This window comes from Protopterus annectens, chromosome 2.part2 (genome assembly GCF_019279795.1).
Source record: "Protopterus annectens isolate FY-2018-M chromosome 2.part2, PAN1.0, whole genome shotgun sequence".
NCBI classification, from domain to species: Eukaryota; Metazoa; Chordata; order Ceratodontiformes; family Protopteridae; genus Protopterus; species Protopterus annectens.
Window position 1 is genome coordinate 941,189,172 of NC_056730.1, and position 16,006 is coordinate 941,205,177.

Here is a 16,006-nt window from a genome sequence, read left to right on the forward strand (position 1 = left end):
ACTGACATCCACTGACAGAGGTAGTTGAGGGCATGGCACCCCGTCCGATGGACAGTCTATGTGCCTATGCCAACAGTGATCACAGTGCACTTCTGCTACATTTACACACTGGTAGGGACCATGCTATTCCACACTGAGACATGGTGGTGCTGGCATTTTCACAGACGCCACAGTGGTATTCCTGTTCCATGCACAGGCTGTATGGGCACATGTGCAGGCTGTTGCACGGTAGTTTTGTTCACCTGTGTGTTGTGTGTCACTTGACAGTCATGGTGTGTCCTGCTGGTGCATGACATACTCCACAGCTAGCTACCTACACATGACTGCCAGACATTGCAGTGTGGGCCCTCACGCAGTGTGGTGGTATGTCTCTGCTGTTTGACTACATCCACATTCAATGCAGCATACCACGGTCATGCAGGCATTGACGACACAGATGTTGCTGGCATCCTGCCTGCCAATGGGGTACCTACCAACAATACACACTCTCACTCACTACAGGGTTCCAATCCTTGGCTGGACATTGTATTAACCCTGTGGACACATACATAGTACTGGCATGCACATGTTATGTCTGGGAACACAGTCCCAATGTCACCTCCAACCGTGAAGTTGTTGTATCCCGCCAACCTGGATGTTACATGTCTCTGCAGCTGCACACGTCAGTGACTGCTAGCCCATTCATGTACGTTGTGCTCCCTGTCCACCACACTACCACATCTATCACACTACACATGTATGGTACTGCTTTGCACGTTTGGGGCTGCATCTCTACTCCCATGACTGGGCCATTCAGTATGGCACTGGGCCACATCTTGACATACATGCTTCACACACTCATTGACTACCTGCATGCCTTTCCTGGCACCCTTGTTGGGCTTCTGTGCGCCACAGCACACCACATCCCATGCTGGCCACCTGTCATATTATTGCATGGGTGGTTGGGGTGGTACAGAGGGTATCACATCAGACATGATCCGCTGTTTGCCCTTCAGCACCATTCCAGTTTATGCTATTGACAGTGTACACATCCAGCATCACAACGTACTCTATGTATCGGCATGTTACGCCATGTGCCTTCTGTACAGTTCACACAGTGGTGCAGGCATATCATGCTGACTACAACATTTCAGGGACGTGTGGCATTGCACGCCTCAGACATGTGGCCCCTCATGCTCAGTATTTGCATACGCACACTACCTGCTGTCACACAGTACTGTACATGCCTACATATACCACTTCTACATACCTGGCAGCATTCTAGCTCATCCTACTATGTTGCTGACACCCATACAGGTGTCAGTGTGGCAGATATATCATGTAGATATCATTGCATCAGTTACATCACACATAGTGCATACACATCACCTTTGCATACTGACAGTCATGCGGTGTGTATCACATGGATACTGTCCCTATACAGGCATATCACGCTGTACATGGTTGATGTACACACACATGGCCCACATGGTGCTGTGGTTGCCATATTACACCATAGCGTGGGTACACATGTGCAGGACTACACATTTCTGGACCGTATGTCTAGCTGATACCTTGGGTGCCCTTGTACCTGTGCCATACACACATGTACACGCAGGCCGTGTTACAATAACACATGTGTGGTGTACCTTACACAATGGATACAACGTTACATGTCTCAGTATAGTCATGCTGTGCTCTCTACCCAGCTCAGACAGTTTACATATGCAAATGACAGTCATGTAACACATCTGTGCTCACCTGCATGCCACTAACACAGGGGTGTAATGTACTCTGCCATGGGCCATGTTCTCCACAGTACTGATGCATGTAGTACTCCTACATGGCGCTTGCTGTGGGCAGGGGAGGAGCAGTCCTGCATGTGTGCACACATGCCACATTGCTCAGCCCGGCGCCTGTGTGACATCCACAGACTGGACACACACCATGCTGTGGGACATAGGTCCTGTGCACATCCCACAGGGGCACACTGTGTCACTAGTCATGTGATAGCTGCCTTGCTGGTAGGGTGACACAGACCCATGGTACCACCACAGCGGACGCATTGTATAGACATGACAGTTGACATCCAGTTCTGCCGCTCAGTGGACACTACCATGGGGTGTCAGTACTGTGTACATTGCACATGTGTTTACACACGGCCGTGCTGGACATCATTGTGGCACACATTGCACCTGCTATGGAACGCTTGGACATGGACACTTGCTGTTACCTCCATTTCGGTACCTATTCTGCTACTACATTGTCCCATATGTGCAGGCCATACATATCTTGTGTATGTATATAACATTAGCCCATCGCCCATCATGCATGCTATGCCTGTGATACTGTCTATGATTTGTGAACATATCCATCATGCCAGCTTTGCATTACACATAATTGACATAGTCGCTCTTACTGCGTGGGATAGGTGCACGCCGGCGCACATTCCGTATGACATCGACGGTATATGCCCATGCACATGTGTGCTGTGACACTATACATAAATGTCCTATCCCCTGCTGTGGCACTTCAGTGTTGGATATCCACTGCCAGCATCGGGCGGGTGGTGGCATTGTTCTGTGTTTGCAACCCCTATGGCAGACCTGGGGTAGGGTTACCACCTGTGCCACTTTGCAAGGGACAGTCCCTCCTTGGGCAGTTGTGTCCTGACAAAATTTATCACAAATGGCAAATGTCCTGAGATTGTGGGACATCACTATATCCCATTCTTATGTAAGAGTTGCATAACATACTTATTTATGTATGTACATTCCTAACTGTTACAAGACACACAATAAGCAACTGAACTGCTACAAGACTACACTTTTCTTTATGCAAAAGAGTAGAGTTCTAACCTTTGTACTGACCATGGGTATGTGTCCACCTGTAACATCTGAAGTGTGTCCCGACGATTTCCCACTTTGGCCTTTTGAAAGGGTGGCAAGTCGCCCTGGGGTTATCCCGGTGTTTACATGTTGTCCCACTGCTGTGCACACGTTGTCCACAGTTGTTGGTATGCTGCGCGCTTTAGCATTACATATCCAACCTTCGCCTCTCTGCCTGATGGACAGGTATCTTTACCTACACACACTGTTCACATACTGTACAGATTCGTCATACGATCGCGGCGTTACACACCAGTACATGTCGTGGGTTCGACATACCTTTCCGCCTTTTGTTCTGAGTTCGCCTCTATTCCCTTGTTTCTCTTTCTAGTTTGTATGAGTTCGGTATGAACATACGGTTTGAATATCCAGGAGTCTTCCTTATATTCGCCGCCTGATGCATGTGGGTTAATCAGGCCAATAGCTGTTCCTCGGTGTGTACTTATGCGCATATCAGCGGTGATCCCCTTCCTTTCGCTCGCTACGCCGGCACTAGGCCATGGTTCTTTCCTCGTGTGGCCGTTGGTTATTTGCAATACCTTCGTGAGGATGGTATGTATTGTATCATGTTTGTGTGACTGCATCCGCTATGTGTGGTGTCGGGTACATTTCGCTGTGGTGTTAGCCGTGGATTGTGTGTGTTGGGTATGGTATTGTGTTCGACATGTGGGTCCCCGTGTCCTGGCGGCGCCTGTCGATGGCGTTGTGCATTCAAATGTGTTACATGGCTGTTATTTTCCTGTACATAGCGAATGCATGGATGCATGAGCCGCTGCTAGTGTTTCCCAGGAGCTTGTTGTGGGTATGCCGCTGTCATTCACTGCCTGTATGTGTTTGCTACGGTTTTAGCTGTTATCCCTTTGATATGTGCAATGGGGTATATCTGCGGATGTGGGTGACGGGTACCCGCTGTGAGTCTTGCATTTATACATACCAGATATGCTTGTGTGTGTGCTCCATCCCTGCTTGGGGAGCTGCGGGTTACCTGTCTGTTGTTCCGGGAATGTTTGTTTTGTTGATGTCGACTGCTGTCGGTATCGCCTGCATGTGTGCTTCCTGCACGTATTCCTCCTTCACATCGGTTATATATCTGCGGATGTTCGTCCGCGCCTACCATCCATTGGCATTTTGTCGCTGATAGTTACGGTGATTGTGGTCCTATACTTGGGGCGGACTGTATGCTACCGTAGCCTCCTATTCGTGTGCCGCTTGCTTACGCCACGGTCGTGGAACACACCGCGGTATTTACCGGACCGTGAGTGTTCACGATCGGTGCCGGATGGCACATTCGTATTTTCGCCGTACATGCCTGATGCTGTGTAACGCTGCCGACGGACCGTGTGGAGTCTACGTTATGGCCGCCATACCTACGGTCGTGGTTTGTACATGCGCCCTTTGCATCTCCTGTTTGCTATGGCCCTGTGGTACACTTTGGGACATTTGGCGCTTTGCATCATTTTACGCCGCCACGCATAGCCACTGAGGAGATGTCAGTACTACTTTGTGGGTACTGCTGTACATACGCCTATGGTTCCTGTACTGTATGCCTACGCCTGTTATTACACTCCGCCTGTGACATGTCACCTTCATACACAGTTTACACTGGCACACACATTACACACACACAGCGGAACACACGACAACCTCACCTCACACATACACATATTGCCGCCATGGCTGTCAACCTTCTATTTCCGGAGTGGGGAACACACACAGTAGTAATGTGAAACACATGGGCATAATGTGGAACACATAGTAATGGCATAGTGACAACTTCAGCTAAGTAGGTCATAGGTTGATTATGATATGCTGATTTACTTACAGTGAAGAACCTTTACTAACTTACTATGAGTACATTCTATTTACCAGGATGTCATTTATATACATTCCTAACAATGGATGTTTGAGAGACATTTTCAATGTGGAACTTGGAGGAACTGCGAGGAACATGAACTGTTTTACACCCCAAATGAGGTACGCTCCTCATAATGTCGCATACACTTCACTGGTATGCTTTCCGCCAAGACCGACGGTTGAACACAATACCTACGTTGGTGATCGCCGGTGGCGGCGTGTATCTCCGCACTCATGTCCTATGGATATGACACGCACATATGTAGGGTTGCCACCTTTCAAATGGCCAAAGTGGGACATTTTAGTAGAAACGCCAGATTTTGCATGCCAACACATACCCACGGCCAGTACAAAGGACAGCGCTTCACTTTTCTGACGGAATACAAAGCTGTAGCATTACAGTTGCTTATTCTGTTTATTATCATATTTAGATGTTTCTTCTACAAAATAACTGTTTTCTGCAACTAATAAAGTAATTATGGGAAATGGTTTTGTCCTACAATCTCAGGACATTTGCCATTTTGTCAATGCTTTTGCAGGACACAACTGCCCAAAGGTGGACTGTCCCTCACAACGTGGGACAGGTGGTGACCCTACACATATCCCGCTACTGTACCGTGGACTGGTGACCATCCCGACACGCTGGATATGTATTGATGCAGGTTAACATTTCCATGGCTGGCGTTACCTGCCCTGCCCACCCTCCAGGATGATCGGGTTGTCGGTCACTATGTTTAATATGTGGTGATTTCAAGGCCTTACTTATCTGTGAACTTGCATCCCTGGGTTCCATATTACCCTGTTGTCCTTTCTATCTGTGTATGCATATATATTTCTACATGTGTACTGATATGTATTTCCGTATCTGTGTATGCACATGCGCATGTGTGGTCGACTTGCGGCGATAGTGGCAGCATATGGCTACGCCGTGTGCTGTTGAACCGGCGCATGCTGAGGTGTTGGCGCTCCATGCTCTGCTGGCTATTGGGTGTGCAGTGTTTGGCGGTGCCTTTGTTGGAGTCACACATACGTCCGCACATACGGTACACATTACGGGCGGACATGTTTGTGTGGCGTCCATTTTACTGTGTGTGCAGGTCAGGAGGTGTCAGTCCATGGGGCCTACACTGTCAAAGTATGTGCTATGCGTTCCCTCTTTGCCAGGGCGTAGGCATATTGGGTACGCCTCTGTCTACCTACTGGGGCTGGCTCAGTGTGTCCGTGGCGCCGCCCGCCCTGTGCCTGTGCTTGCCCTGGCAGTTGTGGCGGGCTTGGTGGCCCTCCGGCATTATGTCCCTGCAGCAGCTGTTTCCGCAGAATCATATTGTGTAGCATACAACATACTATGAATATGTGGGCACTTGTGCCTGGAGAGTACTGCAAGGCTCCACCGGATGTATCCAAGCACCGGAACCGTGATTTCAAGATCCCGAACACACGCCTATGATTATTCTCGCTTGTGCGTGTGCCTCATTATGGCGTTCTTGCATGTGTGTGTGTGCATTTCTGATGGGTGTCATCAACCACGGCTCCAGTGCGTAGCCAGCATCCCCACAAGGTGACCTTGTGTGATGTCCCCACTGGCTAATACCTGATACAGCTGTGAGGCATGCCAGATATGGGAGTCGTGGTAGCTTCCAGGGCTGCCAGCACACACATCCATGATAATGCCCCGCGCATTGCACACGACCTGGCAATTGATGGAGGGGTATCCCTTGCGGTTTATGTAGCGCCTACCCTGCTCCCCAGGTGGTGACTTGATTTCTATGTGCGCACAGTCTATCGCACCCAGGACCTCCGGTATTGTGCCACACGGTGGAAGCGGCGATATTGCTAGCCAACTCCTCCTGAGATGTGGGGAACTTTATGTGCTCATGGGCATGTGGAACATGGCATCCAGGAACTGGTGTAGTACCCTGGATGCTGATGCCTGTGAGATGCCCATTATGTCCCGGTGGGCCTTTGAAAGGTACCTGTAGCCAGTATTCGCAAGCTCACACATACCTTTGTGTCCACTGGGATGGGCTCCCCTCTGTTGTCTCTTGTTCTCAGGCGCCGGCACAGCTCCACTATTTGCTGTAACGTGTCCCTGTCCACCCTGTAGCGCTCTACTATCTCCAGGTCTCGCAGCCCCTGGTAGGTCACCCTTGGTCTGAACACTCTCCTTCTCCTGTGAGGCCTACGGTAGTTGTCGGCACCACCCTCCGCAACTCCGCCTGTCTCTGCCACATACCTATGCATCACGGCCACGGCGGCACCCAGCATATACATGTTAAAAGTTCCCCATCTGTTTACACCCTACGGTGCGGCGTTTGGGAAATCGCTGTGTGTTGTGCGATTCACATTTATTACTGTTGTGCTGTATACCCGGTGAAGTCATTGGGTGTGTCTGTGCGGCCCTATCCATGGATTATTTCCGTGGTTTTACGCTTGCAGCTGCAACGGTACTGCCTGTAGTGTTACATTACAGTTGCCTGCATTGCCTTCGCCTGGCATCTTACATTACTGCATCCTGCAGGCACATGGCATATGATGCATTTTATCTGCAGCCGCAGTTATGCTACCTCTGTACTTGGCTGTGCTATTTCGGTTCTTTGCTCTTTGCATTTCTACTACATCCCCTATTATCTTTGCTCTCATATGCCTCCCCTTTCCCGTTCTGCAGGAGTCTGCATGCAGACTTATCAGCTGCCGGCGCTTGCCCTTCCTGCATTGATTGGTGTTAATTGCTCGTTACGGATACATTTACACTGCTTCCGCATTTCCTCGTATTCTCCGCATTACCTTCCTATATCCCTGGTTGTTGCCGATGAGGCCGTCACATGACTGGTTTCGGGAACGTAGTCATCCTCGTGCACATGCATTTGTACGCGCATTCTGTACTGTCAGCGCATCTATTTCCTAACACGCCAGTCATGATGCTGTGATGTGCATTGTACAGCCCAGATTTGCTGTCCTCCAATATCCTTCCTCCTACAGTGGCACACCCCTGTGTGGTTGACATGTATCTCGTGTAGGCCACTCCTTGGTGTCGCATCACGCCGCTTGCTCCATCCTTACGCTGGCGCGCTTTTGCGATTCACTATTATCTGCCTCATTTGCATGGAATTGACTACTAATACCTGGTTACGGCGCCGACACCGCCTCCACTCCTTGACAACCATTGCGCTGGGGTTGCAGCTTTACATACATACTATGGTGTGTGGTGGCTGTGCAGCTGATTTGTGTTCTAATGCTCTTTTCGGACATTATCATATTATTTCATTGCTTTACAACTTCTGTGCACACATCCCGGGGTCTGCTGTTCTTTCTACGACGTGCCATTTATGTCATTTTTTACATTTTGTGCATATTTTCTTTGGACATTCTCGGTGCCTTTCCACATTGGCATATTGCACCTATATGATACCTGACTTTGACAGCCTTCCGCTACTCCTCCGGTATGTTTGGGTAAATGTAAACCGCTTTTTGGTTTACATTGCCGCGTCTTACGCTTACGCTTCGCGCCACTTCGTGGCTCGCTATTTGCCCTCATTTGCATGGTGCAATACCGCACACAGTGTGTTTTGCCTACCTACGCCAAGGGACGGTCCGCGACGCCGGTAGTGCACGTGGAATTCATTCATACCTGAATCGCTAAGCAGCCATATTTGGCGTTATAACGCCGACGCTATGCTGGCGCCTGGCGCAAGGTTCATGAATCCCGGGGATAGTGTTGTAAAAATTTCATACTATGTATGCAGAATATTTTATATATGTAGACATAGATAAAGCAAATGCAACATAAGTAAACCTGTAATGAATAATAAAATTCTATCTGCTATTTAATCAAATAAATAAATAAACAAACAAATGCAGGTCTGTCATGAAAATCTGATGGGCACCTTAAAAATATTAGTGTTTGCTTGAAAACTATAAAATCTTACTTAATAAATATACAAAAGTATGTATATACAAATATAAATGTATATATATATATATATATATATATATATATATATACATATATATTGTACCAATTGTATATAATATAATAAATATAAATTGTTTAAAAACCTTTTAAGAGGAATGTATGGAAAACATCCTTAGATAAACATAGTTGGGCCAGAGAAATTGTAGATAATAAACTCATTCTCTTTGTTGTAAATAATTAAACCAGGCCATTTGTTGGCTTCCAAAACCAACTGCCAGTAAACCTCACGGTATCCCAATTGTGTCTCCCATGGCCTCCTTCTGGCATCCTTCTGGACCACCTCTATGACAAAAAATTTGAATGGTATGTGTCCACTAACCTCACTATGTTTAAATAAAGCATTCTTTGCATTACCCTTTTTAATGTCGTATAAATGTCCATAAATCCTACGCCTTAAACACCTCTCTGTCTTCTCCACATAAAAACATTCACATTTCTCACATATCACAAGGTATACTACCCTTTTGTTTCACAATTGCTATAAACTGTTGCTAAAATATTTTTTTACGACAGGTAATATATACCTCTGATTTGTTGAGTATATGGGGCCATTGTGGACACCCTCCACATTTGTAGGTTCCTACTCTTTTAACTTTCCTTTTACTTCAACCATTGCTTTCTAAAATAATTTTTATGTTTCTACCTTTTCTGTAAACATATTTTATAGGTATATCAAAATGGAGGTTAAAGTCGGATAGATCACTAAATCTCCCCCATTCATTCTTAAGGGATTCTGTGATCGTGTTACTATTTCCATTGTAATCTAGTACGAAAATCCCCCATTCATTCTTAAGGGATTCTGTGATCATGTTACTATTCCCATTGTAATCTAGTACGAAAATATTTTTGTACCCAATGTTCTTACTTGTAGTCACTTCTTCACCTATTTTAACCTCTTCAACACCTAATATAGGTGCAAATCTGTCATGCCTATATAAGAGCACTTCCTCAACAGTTTGTCTAATCATACAAGCAGGGTAACCCCTTTCCAGAAACATATTTTCCAACAAATTCACCTCCTTCAAAAAATCTGCATCTTCCGAGGTCATCCTGCTGCCCCTTACAAGCTGACCTTTAAAAATACTCCTCTTTTGGTCAATTGGGTGTGCGCTGTTAAAGTGAAGGAATGAATTGCAATAAGTATCTTTTCTAAAAACCTCTGATTTAAACTTTTTTTCCCTTATCTTTAGTGATTTTTTACATCTAAATAGTCAATAGAATCAAATCCACATTTATAAGTAAATTTCAAAAACTTAGTAGTGGAAGCAATATATTGCATAAATTCGACAAACTTATCCATTCTTCCTGTCTAAAAGATACAGATATCATCTAAAAACCGACAATACAAAACCCAGTTTTCTTTGTATATATAATGGAAAATATAAAAATATTCCCACCATGCAAGCACCAGGTTTGCATATGTGGGTGCACACAATGCACCCATTGCCACACCTTTTTCTTGTTGGTAAAACTCTCCTTCAAAATAAAGGAAATTATTCTTTAAAACTATTTCCATCAGGGTATTAATCAAATAGGTATCCCTGTCATTAAACTTCCCATGCTTCCTAAGACCCTCAGTTAAAAATTCCAACCCTTCAACATGAGGAGTTGATGTGAACAAGTCCACTATATCAATTGTTGCAAACATACGTTGGTCAGAGAACAAATCATTTTTACCTTCCTAAGGAAATCCCAAGAGTCCTTAAGTGTATTCTGAAAACTCAAAGAAAATTCCTTCAACTTTACATCCAGATATTTAGCTATTGCTGCAGTGGCAGATTGGCTAGCTGCCACAGTTGGTCTCAATGGTGGATCAAATGTGCTTTTATGGGTCTTGGGAATTCCGAAAATACTAGGTACTCTAGGTTCCTTATTATATAAAAAATTGAAAGTGTCAATATCATTAGTGCCTTCCAATAATAAATCATTTAAAGTAATAAAAATTTTTCTACTGGTAATATTGATTTCATTCATCGAAACCTTAGAATATTTCTCCTCATCCTGCAAGAGCTCCATCATTTTACTTTCATATATGATGGAATCCATAATGACAGTACCCCCTCCCTTGTCTGGTTTCATAACCCTAACAAATTTGTTTTCCTTCAATGTATTCAAAACAAAGTTTTCCTCTTTGGATAAATTAGACCAAACCCTATTGTTGGTCAACTGTTTCCTGAGTCTATTTTCTACCAGACACTCAAAGTTCTTTAACTGCGGGTGTAATGGAGGGTTCCAGGTACTTTTTCTCTTTAAAGAACCGTAACCCACATTAGTTGATTTAAAAATGAATTCCATATTTTTCTTTCGTACAAACATTTTAAGGTCAATCAATACTTTACTAATATCACATTTCCTTCTTGGTACAAATTTAAAACCTTTAATAAATAAACTAAAAAATTATTTGGTAATATCCAAGTTGCTGTAATTAAAAATAGTGTACCCATTGAAGGTAAACATGGTGCCGTTAGATGTTATTCCTTCAGATTCCAATTCTGATACTTCTAACACATCATTATTTAAATGTCCATCATTCAATATTTCTGATAGCCACCTCTGCTGCTCCAGCCATTCCAGTTCCCCCGCTGATAGGTTGCTTTGTTCATCAGCCTCTTGGAACGGCGGGGGGGGGTGGATACCCTAAAGGGTCAGCAATATCCCCAGGACCATTATCTATGTCTTCATTGACATCAACATGCATATCCCCCTGATAGTAACTAGGGTTGTTTCTCCCTTCAGTGTTTCTACCCCTAAACAAATATTGGTCACTGTTAACATGGTCTGTAAAACTCCTTGGTCTGGGGTAATGTGTGTTATGTTCATATTCAGATACATCCCTTAACATTTTATGTTTTTTCCTATTGATAATAACATTAATTCTATCATCAGTTTGCTTTCTTATCTCAAAATAATTTTTTTCTCTTTTTCAACAGTAAACATCAAGTCATTTAATAAACAGTTGTTAATTCTATTAATCCTTTCATTCAAGTTAACCATGGTCAAGTCATTTTATTTGATTATTGCACGCAAAATATCAAGACCACAATTGTCAAAAATTTTTAACAAGTCCTTGTGAAAGTCAAAACCTTCTATAACATTATTCGGGTATCTGTATACCCTTAATCCTTTTGGTACAATTCTCTTGTGCAAACAGTTATTCAGATAAGCATTATCCACGCTTAAAACTTTAAATTCGTACAGTAATTCATTTATTTTATTCAAATTGTTAGCGTAGGTGTCGGCTTGCGTCTCACCTGTAGTTTGAGCAATGTTATCAAAAGAAACACTCTCCTTCAACCAGTCATCTAAATTATTAGAGCTGTGTAGAGCGTTTTTAGTTAAAATAATGTCAGAATCATGTCTAACTTCCACCGGCTCGTCTGCGTTATCCCTTTCGTCATAAACAATTACTGGACTATGTTTCAAACACTCCGGTGTTCGCTTAGGATCAAATGAAACTGTTTTAGGAAAATAACTTGCTTCACCAATGCATTTACTCTTACAACTGCCGATATGACTCCTTACAGGTCCTGCCTCCTGGTTTCCTGGAATTGTAGATTCAGGGGTGGACCTTAAGAGAGAGTAACAAATCGGCTCCAGTAATTCCACAAGCTGTGTCATACATCCAAGCAAGGATTCAAATGCGTTAGTACCACTATTTCTGACTGAAATAGCTTCGGGTTCAACAATCAGCTCATCCATCCTTCAGGTACAACAAACAATAAAGCAGATAAGGAAAAGTGCCCAAACGAATACTGAAAACCAAAATGAGAGCACCGGACAGCCGTTGACCCGAAAAATATTTATTAAAACACAGCAAACCAAAATAAATCTTAACACTGGAGAATCAAACAGTACGTTTTCGTCCGCAACTTGGTTGGCTTGTATTCTGAGGAAGTTGTGGATGAAAACGTACTGTTTGATTCTCCAGCGTTAAGTTTTATTTTGGTTTGCTGTGTTTTAATAAATATTTTTCGGGTCAATGGCTGTCCAGTGCTCTCATTTTGGTTTTGAGTATTCATTTGGGCACTTTTCCTTATCTGCTTTATTACTTATAAAGAATAAAAACCTTTGTAGGTATTTTATGGTATATAAGAACATTTAGTATTGTTTCTTCTGTAGTGTTAGGGTTTGAGTTTTGCATGTGGGTGTGTCTAAATGTGTTTGTGACACTTTCGTAGTCTTTAGAAACTGTAGTTTCTATGAGTACTAGTTTTCAATTTGTTGTCAAGAAGAATGAAATAAACTGATTAACTAATATTGGTTAATTACCTAATTAACTACTGCTCACTGACTACTTAAAGGCATGCTCTCAATGTTGTTTTTATCTGAAGAAGTCACAGTATTTACTGTGATGAAAAGCACTTCATTTTGGATTAAACTGCTTGTTCTTACATTTTTTGTTTGGTGCCTTCCTTCCTGCAACCGGTTTTCAGTTTTGGATACACACTGAAATACATGGATGATAACCCCCTCATTCCCTGATACAATGGCTGAGATGGCTGATGACACTGCACATTCACAGATACAGAACATTGTTGAATGTGTGTTTGTACTCCTAAGGAGATGGTTTCCCTGCTTGTATACATCTGATGGTACATTGAAGTCTGCACCTGAGGTTTGCAGCTAAGTATTCATGCTAAACACCATGTAGCATAACATGGTAGTGCTCAAGCACCTATAACAATATGGAAACATCTCAGTATTGCCTGAGAGACTTATTCCAGCAACAAATGAGTATTCATGTGCAAAATCATTGGAGAAACAGACTGTAGTGGTACCCTATGCAAGGCAGAGGTAGACACAATGTATACATTGGCAAAGAGGTGGCATCTGATCAACAACAACAAGAAAAGGTACAGATAACACAGAATAGAACTGATGCATCATAACACCTGGTCTTTGTAAAGCAGTGCACTAACTAGCCATGTTGTGCATTACTAATACCATGGCCTCACAGGATAGAGTGTGGATATGACACTTTTATCATTTGCATAGGTAGTGAGGGGTACAGTGGCAGCCATGGTATCATATGGTCAAGGACGCTGGGTGGTCGATGTGGTAACCACTCATGTTGGTAACAATTTTATAGAGGGTCAGGGATCCCTTTATCCTGTGGCAAAGTGGAGCTGTGATGTCATGAACACTAGTTATATGTGCATTATTGGCCTATTGTTTTAGGGCTTGAAGAAGTCTGCAGTAGGGGCAATGTGCCACTTCAAGAGCTTGATTGGGAACCCAGATATGGTGTCCTATGTTGGTAACCAAATGGTGGACAGTGTCCATGACTTAGTTGATGGCCGCAAGCAGGTGCGGCTCTCTGTCAGTTAACAGGGGTATTGATGATGTAGAATTGCATAACTAGTAGCATGTGGAGTGGTGAGACTTCCCAGGGTGCAGCCTACAGCATCATTTATCAAGACTATGAAACCAGGCATGCCCAGGTATGCTGGCCACTTTGGGTAGAGGCGGCAGTGATCCTGTCTCCGAAACAATGTGTGTTATCTGTGTATGGGTGGCTTGTGACCATCCACCTTCCATAAGAACCCTCATATGCACATGACCAGCATGGTGGTGCACATAACCAAGTAGGCTAAACTACACTCACCATTTATATTATACTGGGTGTAGCAGCTGTCTGTGTTTGGATCATCAACCTGTATGTCTGCTGATTGATTGCATATGTTGTACACAGATCAAGGAAAGACCTGGAATCATGGCAGTAATATCCACCAATATGTCTCTCCACCCTAAATTGTGAGCACACATGTTAGAAGCAAAGTAGCTGACACATGACATCTGTTGTGGTAACTCCTGTGTAGCCTGGATGGGTCTCACAGTTACAGAATGTCTAACATGAAAAACTGGTGAGTCTAAAGGTCTGGACCAATCCTCTGCCATCAGATCATATGTGGGGACTGTGTGAAAGCCATCCAATACCAGCATTGCTGATAGTGCCACTGTGTTACCTGACTATACCATGTGCACAATGCCATCAGTGTCAGACACAGGTGACCTTCTGACATCAGCCGGATTTTGTCCTCTCATGCTGGATTCCAAACAAGTCAGTCCTGTGAGAGTATAAACACAACATATTTGTGGCAGCAGTGGACCATGACTCAGACCCCTTAATACTGGTACAGAATATAATCCGTGAATACAACATGGGCACATACATACATTGTGAAGCAGGGTATTGCAGTCACAGCCCAGATACACCAGAAAAGATATGTCCAGAGGTGTTCGGCTGAATATGCCTCCATACATGAAGGTCAGTGCACAACATAGAAATGTGCCCCCTATTATTAGCTAGGTATATCCCTTACAGACACTCAGGTAGTCATTCCCAGCCTAGCTTCAACATCCAAGCCACCACCAGGTATTAAGGTCCACTCACTCTCCCCAAACAGGGATGCCAGTTTATCCTCCACTTTTGTGACTCATTTCCATTTGGGTAACCCACCTTCTATGGTGGACATCTCTTTGGAAATGTCCCATTCCTTTGTCTTGGCATGCAACAGAATATCAGTTACCCTTCACTGTACCTGTGCAATGGAACTAATTTGGTTGCCCACGGCACTGCTGCCCTGAACAATTCTCTGCTACAACTGGCCCTGGAGTGCCTTGTGTGCATAGGGAATGCCATAATGCCTCAGTCTCTTGGCTAGCAAACTTTTTCAGCTGTTCCCTCTCCCTTTTGCCCAAGACAAGACATGTACACCTATGGGTAACACAAGGCTGTCCTTGGATGACACATATTTATGTGCAGTGCCCCTACCTCCATTTGGTGTCATACTGTGTCTATTCTCCTCCAAACAATACCAACATCAGAAGCAACAGGCATGTTGTCACTGGCCACAGTCTTGCATCATGTGTATTGGTATGCATACCCTGTTCTAACTAACCCACATCTGCTGTATACATAGTTATGTCTTTGTCTATGTATAAGTGTCATTGTCTCCGATGTACCATGTGTTACCCCAGGTGCACATAGATCACAGTACCCTTCCCCACACACATACATATGAACATGTAACTGTCATGCCCTTATGCTGCATTAGTGTACTCACATCCAGAAAGAGTAGTTAGGGTGAGACAATGGGGGAAGCTGCCCCAGGTTCAGTTTGTTAGGAATCATGATCACCATTTGTGGATGGTGCAGCACTGCAAAACAAGCATGCAAAAATGAATGCTGTTACTATTTCTGTAGTCAGGGCTGAAGAGGTTAAGTACTTTGTGTGTGGTAATGTAACTGTAGTAAGTCACAGTTTCTTGCAAAGTTTTTTTTGTCCTCATCTTGGGGAGAAGTGCCAGG